The sequence below is a fragment of the Bombina bombina genome, chromosome 5 (assembly GCF_027579735.1).
Source record: "Bombina bombina isolate aBomBom1 chromosome 5, aBomBom1.pri, whole genome shotgun sequence".
In the NCBI taxonomy this organism is placed as follows: domain Eukaryota; kingdom Metazoa; phylum Chordata; class Amphibia; order Anura; family Bombinatoridae; genus Bombina; species Bombina bombina.
This window is the reverse complement of record NC_069503.1, coordinates 162,970,079-162,981,320: the sequence shown is the minus strand read 5'-3', so window position 1 is coordinate 162,981,320 and position 11,242 is coordinate 162,970,079.

Below are 11,242 nucleotides of genomic sequence, written 5' to 3'. Positions count from 1 at the left end.
ATTCATCAAGCTTGTTTGGAGTCGGGTCAAGCCCCGCCTCAGAGAATTACAGCTCATACTAGATCAGTCTCCACTTCATGGGCTTTTAAGAATGAAGCTTCAGTTGATGAGATTTGCAAAGCAGCAACTTGGTCTTCTTTGCCTACATTTACTAAATTCTACCGTTTTGATGTATTTGCTTCTTCGGAGCATTTTTGGTAGAAAAAGTTCTTCAGGCAACCGTTTCAGTTTGATTCTTCTGCTTATGATCTTAAGTTTTTCCTTTCATTTATGAGAATAAACCTATATTTTGGGTTGTGGATTAATTTTTTTCAGCGAAAAATGGCTGTTTTTTATTTTATCCCTCCCTCTCTAGTGACTCCTTGCGTGGAGGTGCCACATCTTGTGTAATGCTATCCCATACGTCTCTAGCTCATGGACTCATGCAATTAGATGAAGAAAACATATATATCAGAAGCTTACCTAATAAATTAATTTCTTTTCATATTGGCAAGAGTCCATGAGGCCCATCCTTTTTTATGGTGGTTATGATTTTTTTATATAAAGCACAATTATTTCCAAATTCCTTTGTTGATGCTTTTTACTCCTTTCTATATCACCCCACTACGTGGCTATTCGTTAAACTGAATTGTGGGTGTTGGTGAGGGGTGTATTTATAGGCATTTTGAGGTTTGGGAAACTTTGCCCCTCTGGTAGAATTGTATATCCCATACGGTCCCTAGCTCATGGACTCTTGCCAATATGAAAGAAATGAATTTTCTCAGGTAAGTTCTTACATAAATTATGTTTTTCATCTCTGCACGCTCTGCTGCGTCAGGTGCGTAGCTGAGCGCTCAGAGTTGAAATATGAGAACTTCAGAAGCAATTGCCTCGCGAAAGCAGTTGCTTCGACTCTCGCCGCATCGCTTGCAGTGTGTCAAAGCCTTAACTGTTCACAGAGCACTTACTATTGTCAGCTGGATACATTTTGAGGTAAAATATCTTCCTATTGTACATCAGATATTCAGGTGATATTTTCTTTGTGCGCTTTTTACAGTAACTGCATCCCTTTCAAGTAATTTAGCATATGGGTATTATATCCCTTTTAAGTTCTTATTTAATAGTGATACACTTTTAATGACATTGCATTTTTGCAAAATACATACTGAAAAAAATAATTTTTCAAATTATATTTGAAATCCACAGCTATGCATTTCAATAAACATTATGTCTCCCTTTAAAAGGGCATACATCCTTGGTTATAATAAATTGATAAGTTAAAGTGCTAGTAAAATGAATAATAGTTTAAGTAAAAAATGACTTTAAAGGACAATGTTCTCAGAAATATCCATATTCAAAAGCAGTATGTGAACATGTTGGTATTTTATTTTTGCTTAATTAAAATATGATTTTAAAAGCCGTATAAAAGGTAAAATGACATACTAATAACAGTTGTACACTTTCAGCTAATGCCTGTGATTTATAGTTCCTGCTATTAGTCGACTAGTAGGAAGTTCCTATAAACCAATAACCATTAGGAACATCTAGCTCCAGGAGCGTATTTTGGCCTAGGCAAACACGGCACTTGCCTAGGGTGGCAGATTGTGGGGGGGGGGGGAAGCAGCACTTTCTAACTACACCCACACCATACATTGCACTACAGCTCGACTCACACTGTACACACACAAACACACACATATACTCGAAACATTTAGTTAGAAGATGCCATGAAAAGAAAAGAGGTCACGTTACACCCTCACCAAAAAATATTATGGCAAAAAAAGGCCTAAACCTGGGCAGCACAAAAGTATAAATATGACACTGCCTAGCACCCATGAGCATAAGTAGGAAATTCCTTTCAACCAATAAGCATAAGTAGGGAACACCTATCAGCCATTGATCATTAGTATGAAGTGCCTATCAGCCAATGAGCATAAGTAAGGAAATGTCTATCAGCCAATAAGCTTTAGTAAAAAATGATTATTAGTAGGAAGTGGACAACTGATACTGCTGTATACGTTGTAATTTAAAAGCTTTCACTTCAAATTTTTGATGAAAGAAAAGAAAAAGAAACAGAATTTATGCTTACCTGATAAATTTCTTTCTCTTACGGTGTATCCGGTCCACGGCTTCATCCTTACTTGTGGGATATTCTCAATCCCTACAGGAAGTGGCAAAGAGAGCACACAGCAGAGCTGTCCATATAGCTCCCCTCAGGCTCCGCCCCCCCAGTCATTCGACCGACGGTTAGGAGAAAAATGAGAACCATAGGGTGCAGTGGTGACTGTAGTTTTACAAAAATAAATTTAAACCTGACTTAATTGCCAGGGGCGGGCCGTGGACCGGATACCACGTAAGAGAAAGAAATTTATCAGGTAAGCATAAATTCTGTTTTCTCTTACATTGTGTATCCGGTCCACGGCTTCATCCTTACTTGTGGGAACCAATACCAAAGCAATAGGACACGGATGAAGGGAGGGAACAAGTCAGGTAACCTAAACGGAAGGCACCACTGCTTGTAAAACCTTTCTCCCAAAAATAGCCTCCGAAGAAGCAAAAGTATCGAATTTGTAAAATTTCGCAAATGTATGCAGAGAAGACCAAGTCCCTGCCTTACAAATCTGTTCAACAGAAGCCTCATTCTTGAAAGCCCATGTGGAAGCCACAGCTCTAGTGGAATGAGCTGTAATTCGTTCAGGAGGCTGCCTTCCAGCAGTCTCATAAGCCAATCGGATGATGCTTTTCAGCCAGAAAGAAAGAGAGGTAGCAGTCGCTTTTTGACCTCTCCTCTTGCCAGAATAGACGACAAACAAAGATGATGTTTGTCTGAAATCTTTTGTCGCTTTTAGATAGAATTTTAAAGCACGAACCACATCAAGATTGTGTAACAGACGTTCCTTCTTAGAAACTGGATTAGGACACAAAGAAGGAACAACTATTTCCTGGTTAATATTCTTATTGGAAACCACCTTTGGAAGGAAACCAGGTTTGGTACGCAAAACAACCTTACCTGTATGGAACACCAGATAGGGTGAATTACACTGCAAAGCAGATAATTCAGAAACTCAGAAAGCAGAAGAAATAGCTACCAAAAACAAAACTTTCCAAAATAGTAACTTAATATCTATGGAATGTAGAGGTTCAAACGGAACCCCTTGAAGAACTGAAAGAACTAAATTTAGACTCCATGGAGGAGCCACAGGTCTGTAGACAGGCTTGATTCTAACTAGGGCCTGTACAAACGCCTGAACATCTGGCACAGCTGCCAGACGCTTGTGTAACAGAATAGATAGAGCAGATATCTGTCCTTTTAAGGAACTAGCTGACAGCCCTTTCTCCAATCCTTCTTGGAGAAAGGACAATATCCTTGGAATCCTAACCTTACTCCACGAGTAACCCTTGGATTCGCACCAACAAATATATTTTCGCCATATCTTATGGTAAATTTTCCTAGTAACAGGCTTTCTAGCCTGTATCAAAGTATCTATAACTGATTCAGAGAACCCACGCTTAGCTAGAATTAAGCGTTCAATCTCCAAGCAGTCAGTTGCAGAGAAACTAGGTTTGGATGCTTGAATGGACCTTGGATTAGAAGGTCCTGCCTCAAAGGTAGCTTCCATTATGGAGCCGATGACATATCCACCAGGTCTGCATACCAAGTCCTGCGTGGCCACGCAGGAGCTATCAGAATTACCGAAGCCTTCTCCTGTTTGATTCTGGCTACTAGCCGAGGGAGAAGAGGAAACGGTGGAAAGACATAAGCCAGATTGAATGACCAAAGCGCCACTAAAGCATCTATCAATGTCGCCTTGGGATCCCTGGACCCGTAACGGGGAACTTTGGAGTTCTGGCGGGACGCCATCAGATCCAGTTCTGGAATGCCCCATAGATGGGTTAGTTGAGCAAAAATCTCAGGGTGGAGTTCCCACTCCCCCGGATGGAAAGTCTGCCGACTCAGGTAATCCGCCTCCCAGTTGTCTACTCCTGGGATGTGAATTACAGATAGATGGCAGGAGTGATCCTCCGCCCATTTGATAATCTTGGATACCTCCCTCATCGCCAGGGAACTCTTTGTTCCTCCCTGATGATTGATGTACGCTACAGTCGTGATGTTGTCTGACTGAAATCTGATGAATTTGGCCTCCGCTAGCTGAGGCCAGGCCTGGAGAATATCGCTCTCAGTTCCAAAATGTTTATCGGGAGAAGAGATTCTTCCCGAGACCATAGACCCTGAGCTTTCAGGGAGTCCCAGAGCCCCAGCCTAAGAGACTGGCGTCGGTCGTGATAATGATCCACTCCGGTCTGCGGAAACTCATTCCCTGAGACAGGTGATCCTGAGACAACCACCAGAGGAGCGAGTCTCTGGTTTTCTGGTCCATTTGTATCTGGGGAGACAAATCTGCATAATCCCCATTCCACTGTTTGAGCATGCACAGTTGCAGTGGTCTCAAATGAATTCTGGCAAAAGGGACTACGTCCATTGCTGCAACCATTAGACCGATTACCTCCATGCACTGAGCCACAGAAGGAATGGCATGAAGAACTCGACAAGTATTTGAAAGCTTTGACTTCCTGACCTCCGTCAGAAAGATTTTCATTTCTACCGAGTCTATTATTGTTCCCAGGAAGGGAACCCTTGTGAACGGGGACAGAGAACTTTTTTCTACGTTCACCTTCCACCCGTGAGACCTTAGAAAGGCCAGAACAATGTCCGTATGAGCCTTTGCTCTGTGAAAAGACGACGCTTGTATTAAGATATCATCTAGGTAAGGTGCTACTGCAATGCCCCGCGGTCTTAGCACCGCTAGAAGGGACCCTAGCACCTTTGTGAAAATTCTGGGAGCAGTGGCCAACCCGAAGGGAAGAGCCACGAACTGGTAATGCTTGTCCAGAAAGGCGAACCTTAGGAACTGATGGTGATCTTTGTGGATAGGAATATGCAGGTACGCATCCTTTAAATCCACGGTAGTCATATATTGACCTTCCTGGATCATCGGTAAGATTGTCCGAATGGTTTCCATCTTGAATGATGGAACTCTCTGGAATTTGTTTAGGATTTTTAAATCCAGGATTGGTCTGAAAGTTCCTTCCTTCTTGGGAACTACAAACAGGTTTGAGTAAAAACCCAGTCCTTGTTCTGCAGTTGGAACTGGGTGTATCACTCCCATCTTTAGAAGATCTTCTACGCAGCGTAAGAACGCCTGTCTCTTTGTCTGGTCTAAAGACAATCGAGAAATGTGGAACCTTCCCCTTGGGGGAGAGTCCTTGAATTCTAGAAGGTACCCCTGAGCAACAATTTCTAGAGCCCAGGGATCTGGAACATCTCTTGCCCAAGCCTGAGCAAAGAGAGAAAGTCTGCCCCCTACTAGATCCGGTCCCGGATCTTGGGCTACCCTTTCATGCTGTCTTGGTAGCAGCAGCAGGCTTCTTGGCCTGTTTACCCTTGTTCCAGCCCTGCAAAGGTTTCCATGTTGGCTTGGGCTGGGAAGCGTTACCCTCTTGCTTAGCGGCTGTAGAGGTTGAAGCAGGTCCGTTCCTGAAATTGCGAAAGGAACGAAAATTGGCCTTGTTTTTAGCTTTAAAGGGTCTATCTTGTGGAAGGGCATGGCCCTTTCCCCCAGTGATATCTGAAATGATCTCTTTCAATTCTGGCCCGAATAGGGTCTTACCCTTGAAAGGAATATTAAGCAATTTTGTTTTGGACGACACGTCCGCCGACCATGATTTTAGCCAAAGCGCTCTGCGCGCCACAATGGCAAAACCAGAATTTTTCGCCGCTAATTTAGCTAACTGTAAAGCGGCATCTGTGATGAAAGAATTAGCCAGTTTCAGGGCGTGAATTCTATCCATAACTTCGTCATAAGACGTCTCCTTCTGGAGCGAGTTTTCCAGTTCCTCAAACCAAAAAGCCGCTGCAGTGATTACAGGAATAATGCAAGAAATTGGTTGAAGAAGGAAACCTTGTTGAACAAATATTCTCTTAAGTAAACCTTCTAATTTTTTATCCATAGGATCTTTGAAAGCGCAACTGTCTTCTATTGGTATAGTCATGCGCTTGGCTAGTGTAGAAACTGCCCCCTCAACCTTAGGGACCGTTTGCCACGCGTCCCGTCTAGGGTCAATTATGGGGAACATTTTCTTAAATATAGGAGGGGAACAAAGGGTACACCTGGTCTCTCCCACTCCCTAGTCACAATATCCGCCACCCTCTTAGGGATCGGAAACGCCTCAGTGTGTACCGGGACCTCTAAGAATTTGTCCATTTTACACAATTTTTCTGGGACCACCAAGGGGTCACAATCATCTAGCGTAGCTAAGACCTCCTTAAGCAGGACGCGGAGGTGTTCTAGCTTAAATTTAAACGCTATGGTATCTGGCTCTGCCTGCTGAGAAACTTTTCCTGAGTCAGAAATTTCTCCCTCAGACAGGCCATCCCTCACCGCCAACTCAGATTGTTGTGAGGGTACTACAGATAAATTATCCTGCGCTTCTGATTGCTCATTTTCTGTATTTAAAACTGAGCGATCACGCTTCCTTGGAAATGGTGGCAGTTTGGATAAAAATGCTGCAAGAGAATTATCCATTACTGCTGCTAATTGTTGTAAGGTAACAGGGATCGATGCGCTAGAGGTACTGGGCATCGCTTGCGCTGGCAAAAGTGGTGTCGACACAAGAGGAGAGGAAAGAGTACTATCCTCAATACCTTCTGCTAAAGAATCATCTAGGGCTACATTTTTAAGTGTCACTGCATGGTCTTTAAAATGTTTAGACGCTATAGCACACTTTAAACATAAATGCAATGGGGGTACCGCCATGGCTTTTAAACACAAAGAACAGGGTCTATCTGAAGGCTCAGACATGTTTAGACAGCACTATAATGCAATATAATCACCTCTTGAAAAAACGTTACTGTGTCTTTAAATAATAAAAAGCACACACTTTTTTACAAAAACGTCAAAAAACATCCAATCTTAATGAAACTTTCACCACATTATCCTAATGCTTTGAAAGGATTGCACACAAATTTTCAGATCAGTTAACCCCTTACTGCCCAAACCGGAGCTAAAAGAAGCAGGCTACCGGTTACAAAATAATACAGCACTGTGCCACAGCTCTGCTGTGGCTTTTACCTTCCTTAGGGATTATTTGTAGCCGAAAATAAGCCTCTCTGCAGTCCTTCTGAAGTCTCTGGACTCTGCACGTGAAGTCGTATGTCTCTGCCTTGTAAATCAACTGCGCAACTGAGGCGCGAAAATGAGGCCCCCACCCTCTTCATTCCGGAGTGATGGGGCCTTTCAAGACAGATTAGGTGTCTTGCAATATGCCAGGCGTAATTAAAACCCCAGAAAGTGTACCAACTCTTAACAAACACTTTGAAAACATGCTATTATGATAATAAAGCAAGCGAATTAGCCCATAAAAGTGTCCACCAGTATTTAAGCCCTTAATCTAAGCCATCCTTCTATACTGAGTCTGAGAAAATGGCTTACCTTCCCTCATGGGGATTTCTGTCAGTCTTCTAGCAATACGAGGTCTTGTTAGAGAAAAATGACTGAGCATACCTGAAGCAGATAAGCCTGCAAACTGTTTCCCCCGACTGATATTTTCCGGTACTTAACAGTCCTATGTGGGAACAGCAACGGATTTTAGATAAGGGTGCTAAAATCATACTCCTCTCAGCAGAAATCTTCATCACTTTTCTGCCTTGAGTAAATAGTACAAACCGGCACTATTTTAAAATAACAAACTTTTGATTGAAGAAATAAAAAAACTACAAATCTAACACCACAAACTCTTTACCCTCCCGTGGAGATGCTATTTGTTAGAGCGGCAAAGAGAATGACTGGGGGGGCCGAGCCTGAGGGGAGCTATATGGACAGCTATGCTGTGTGCTCTCTTTGCCACTTCCTGTAGGGATTGAGAATATCCCACAAGTAAGGATGAATATGTGGACCGGATACACCAATGTAAGAGAAATTGAGCATGTTTAGATGCTGCTCTTTCACACTGATGATAGAATTTGTTTTGTGTGCAGTGTCCCTTTAACAACTTGATTTAAATATATGATTTGCTGAATGCAGACCTTAAATGTTAAATGTTTTTGCATTAAGACATAATTCTTATTTTGGGTTATTTATTATAAATGTACAATCATCAACTGATTCAAAATGTAATCAAAATCATTTAAACACAGCGAAAAACAAAGACCTGAGGAAGGAGCAAACAAACATTTTAAAGTATCATACAGAGTTTTCAAGTTAACTTTTGAAACAAGCCCTGCAGTTGTTTTATGTCATTTCTGAAATTGTTTTTTTTTGTGACTGTTAAAGTGAATGTAAAGTTTCATCAAGTATTGCCCGGTTTTTAAAAATACTATTAAAAACAGGGGCACTTTCATTGATGAAACTTTACATTGCACCATATTTGTAGAAATACTTACCTCTTCGTCTTGAAAGCCCCTCCAGACCCTCCAACCCGTCACAAGCCTCTTCCTACGTCAGCAATGACGATTCTGGCATCCTCCAATTACAGCTCCCCCCTCCGGTAAGAAACATTGCCTAAAGCAACGCCGTGATTGGAGGAATTTATAACGTAGGAAGAGGCTTGTGACGGGCTGGCGAAGCGCTGGAGCGGCTTTCAAGACGAAGAGGTATTTCTACAAATATAGTGCAATGTAAAGTTTCATCAATGAAAGTGCCCCTGTTTTTAATAGTATTTTTTAAAACCGGGCACTACTTGATGAAACTTAACATTCACTTTAAAGGGACACTGTACTATTAAGTTTGGGTCCCCTTAACCCCTGTTACCGTGAATTTTAGAGAAGAATTTGCCCAAAATACTGGAGAATTTTTAACATTTTTGCTATAACTCCATTTAAAATGAAATAGAGCTTTGTTTTTTTTTGTTTTTTTACCTGTCAAAACTATATATATATTTTTTAAGTAGACAACCCAAGGTATTGATCTAGGCCCATTTTTGGTATATTACATGCCACCATTTCACAGCCAAATGTGATCATATATAAAAAAAAAAAAAACACCCCAGAATTTATGCTTACCAATAAATTTATTTCCTTTTGGTTGATGAGTGTCCATAGCTTCATATCATGTGGGATATATTGCAGCCTATCAGGAGGGAAGTCAAGAACCCACACAGAGCTTTAGTCCCTCCCACTTCCTCTCACTCTCCAGTTTACATATAGCCGAGCAGAGGAGACAGAAAACAAAAGATAGGACAGAAAGAAGGGTTTTTTAAGGTGCACAAAAAAAAACAAAAAAAAAAACGGTCACCCATAAAAAAAAAAAATAGATTGAGGGCTGTGGACTCTCATCACCAAAAGGAAATTAATGTATCAGTAAGCATAAATTCTGGCTTGGGGTTTCCGGTGAGAAGGCGAGTCTATACACAGTGCTCCAGGTCGGCGTCTTGTCCGATGCTTGCTATCACTGCCTTCACTTTCTGCCCATTGTACCTGAAAGGGCTCGGCGCACTGCTTGACAGGATATCGCAAGCGAAGGGAAACCTGAGATGCTGCCTATGCTGCGGTGAATCCGCATCAACGCTAGTTACTGCTGGAAGGATTGTCAGAACTTCCAAGGAGAATTAAGGATCTTCCACACCTCTGACTGTGTTCTGCTGAATTGCCGGGCTTACGGCTCTCTCATTGGTCCAGTGGAGCGGCGGAGGAGGGGATGAGAGGAGCCAGAGTGGTGCTGTGTGAGTGACAGCTGTGTCGGCTCGGTGTCTTTTCAGCCCCGGAGGGTTTTCCTGGAGGGCTTGCTCCGGTACAGAGGAAGGCGTGCTGGCTTGGAGGCGGGCTCACTGCCAGATGCGGGTGCACCGCTCTGGGCGCGCAAGGGTCCCGAGTGTTTTTGCTCCTGCTGGGCAGTGGTCTCCTGGATCCAGGTACAAGTGGTCCAGCACCTGTCAGCATGGTTTAAAGAGATAAGGCTCCAGGCCTTGCATGCTAAATTTCCGGTCACTTCATCTGTACTGCTCCCCCGGTGGGAGCGCTCCTGGCCGGACGCCAGTTTCTCCAGAGTCGGCTCAGCTACGGTTTTACCCTGCCACCAACTAAGGATTCAGACTCTCCCACGGTGTTAATCTTTGCTCCTGGATGCTCGAGCATAAAGGTGACTTTTTAAGATCTTTGCATGTTTCTCTGACCGTCTGCTCAAATTGTCGCCGATTCGAAGCTTCAATCTTAGCTGGGAACTGTAAGGCGGCCCTGAATCCCAGGAGACTCTCTGATATAGCTGGGGGTTTAATCAGTCTAGGGGTTACTAATCAGGGTCTTGTTCAAATTTAATATTGTTTACTCTCATCTCTTTTGGCAGGTCTAGCAGAACAAGTTTCTATACGTATTTGTCTGTATTGTTGTGCAGGCAAGAATATAACTGGTTGTCCTTGACCCCAAATTCATTATTTCTTTCTGGTTGTTTAAGCTATAAAGTTTCAGGCATTTTTCCCAAGGCTTCGGCCCTTGTCACTGTCTATAGAATATATAACCATTATACTTAGTATAGGTTCTTATATAGCTTATTTATTATTTTTCTTGTATTTTGATTGTATGTATCACATTAGATTATATTCACTTATATAGGTATTCACTTAGGGGAAAAAAAAAAAAGAGAAAGAAAGGAAGAGGGAGAAAAAAAAAAATAAAAAAAATTTTTTTTTTGCTGCACTAATTGCGATATCACGGTATTTGTCTTTCCCCACACAGGGGATTTGCATTTTATTTGTTGTTCTCAGTGTTTGATTGTTTTTTTGCTTTTTTGTCACTATTGATGGAAAAATTTATTACTCACGGTAACACTATCTCACCCAAAATGCCTGTTAAACCCAGAGATAAAAAAAAAAAGCATAAATTCTGTTTTCCTTCATAGCTGATGCGAGTCTATAGCTTCATAACATATGCGATACAATACCCAAGCTGAGAGTCCATGTTAAGGACGGGTGGGACAAAAAGTAGACAGTTCCTATTTGCCGGATACTATGGCCCGAAGGACTTTCCTGCCAAAAGCTACATCAGAAGAAGCATAAATGTCAAAATGATTAAATTTGGAAAAGTGTGAAGGGAAGACCAAGTTTCCACCTTGCAAATCTGTTACAAGGAGGCATCATCCTTGAAAGCTCAGTAACAAGATACTGATCTCGTAGAATGAGCTGTTAATCTTTTTGGTGGTGGTTTAACCACAACCAAGTAAGCCTTACAAATAATCTGCTTGAGCCAGGATTCCAGGGCCACCACCCTACGTAG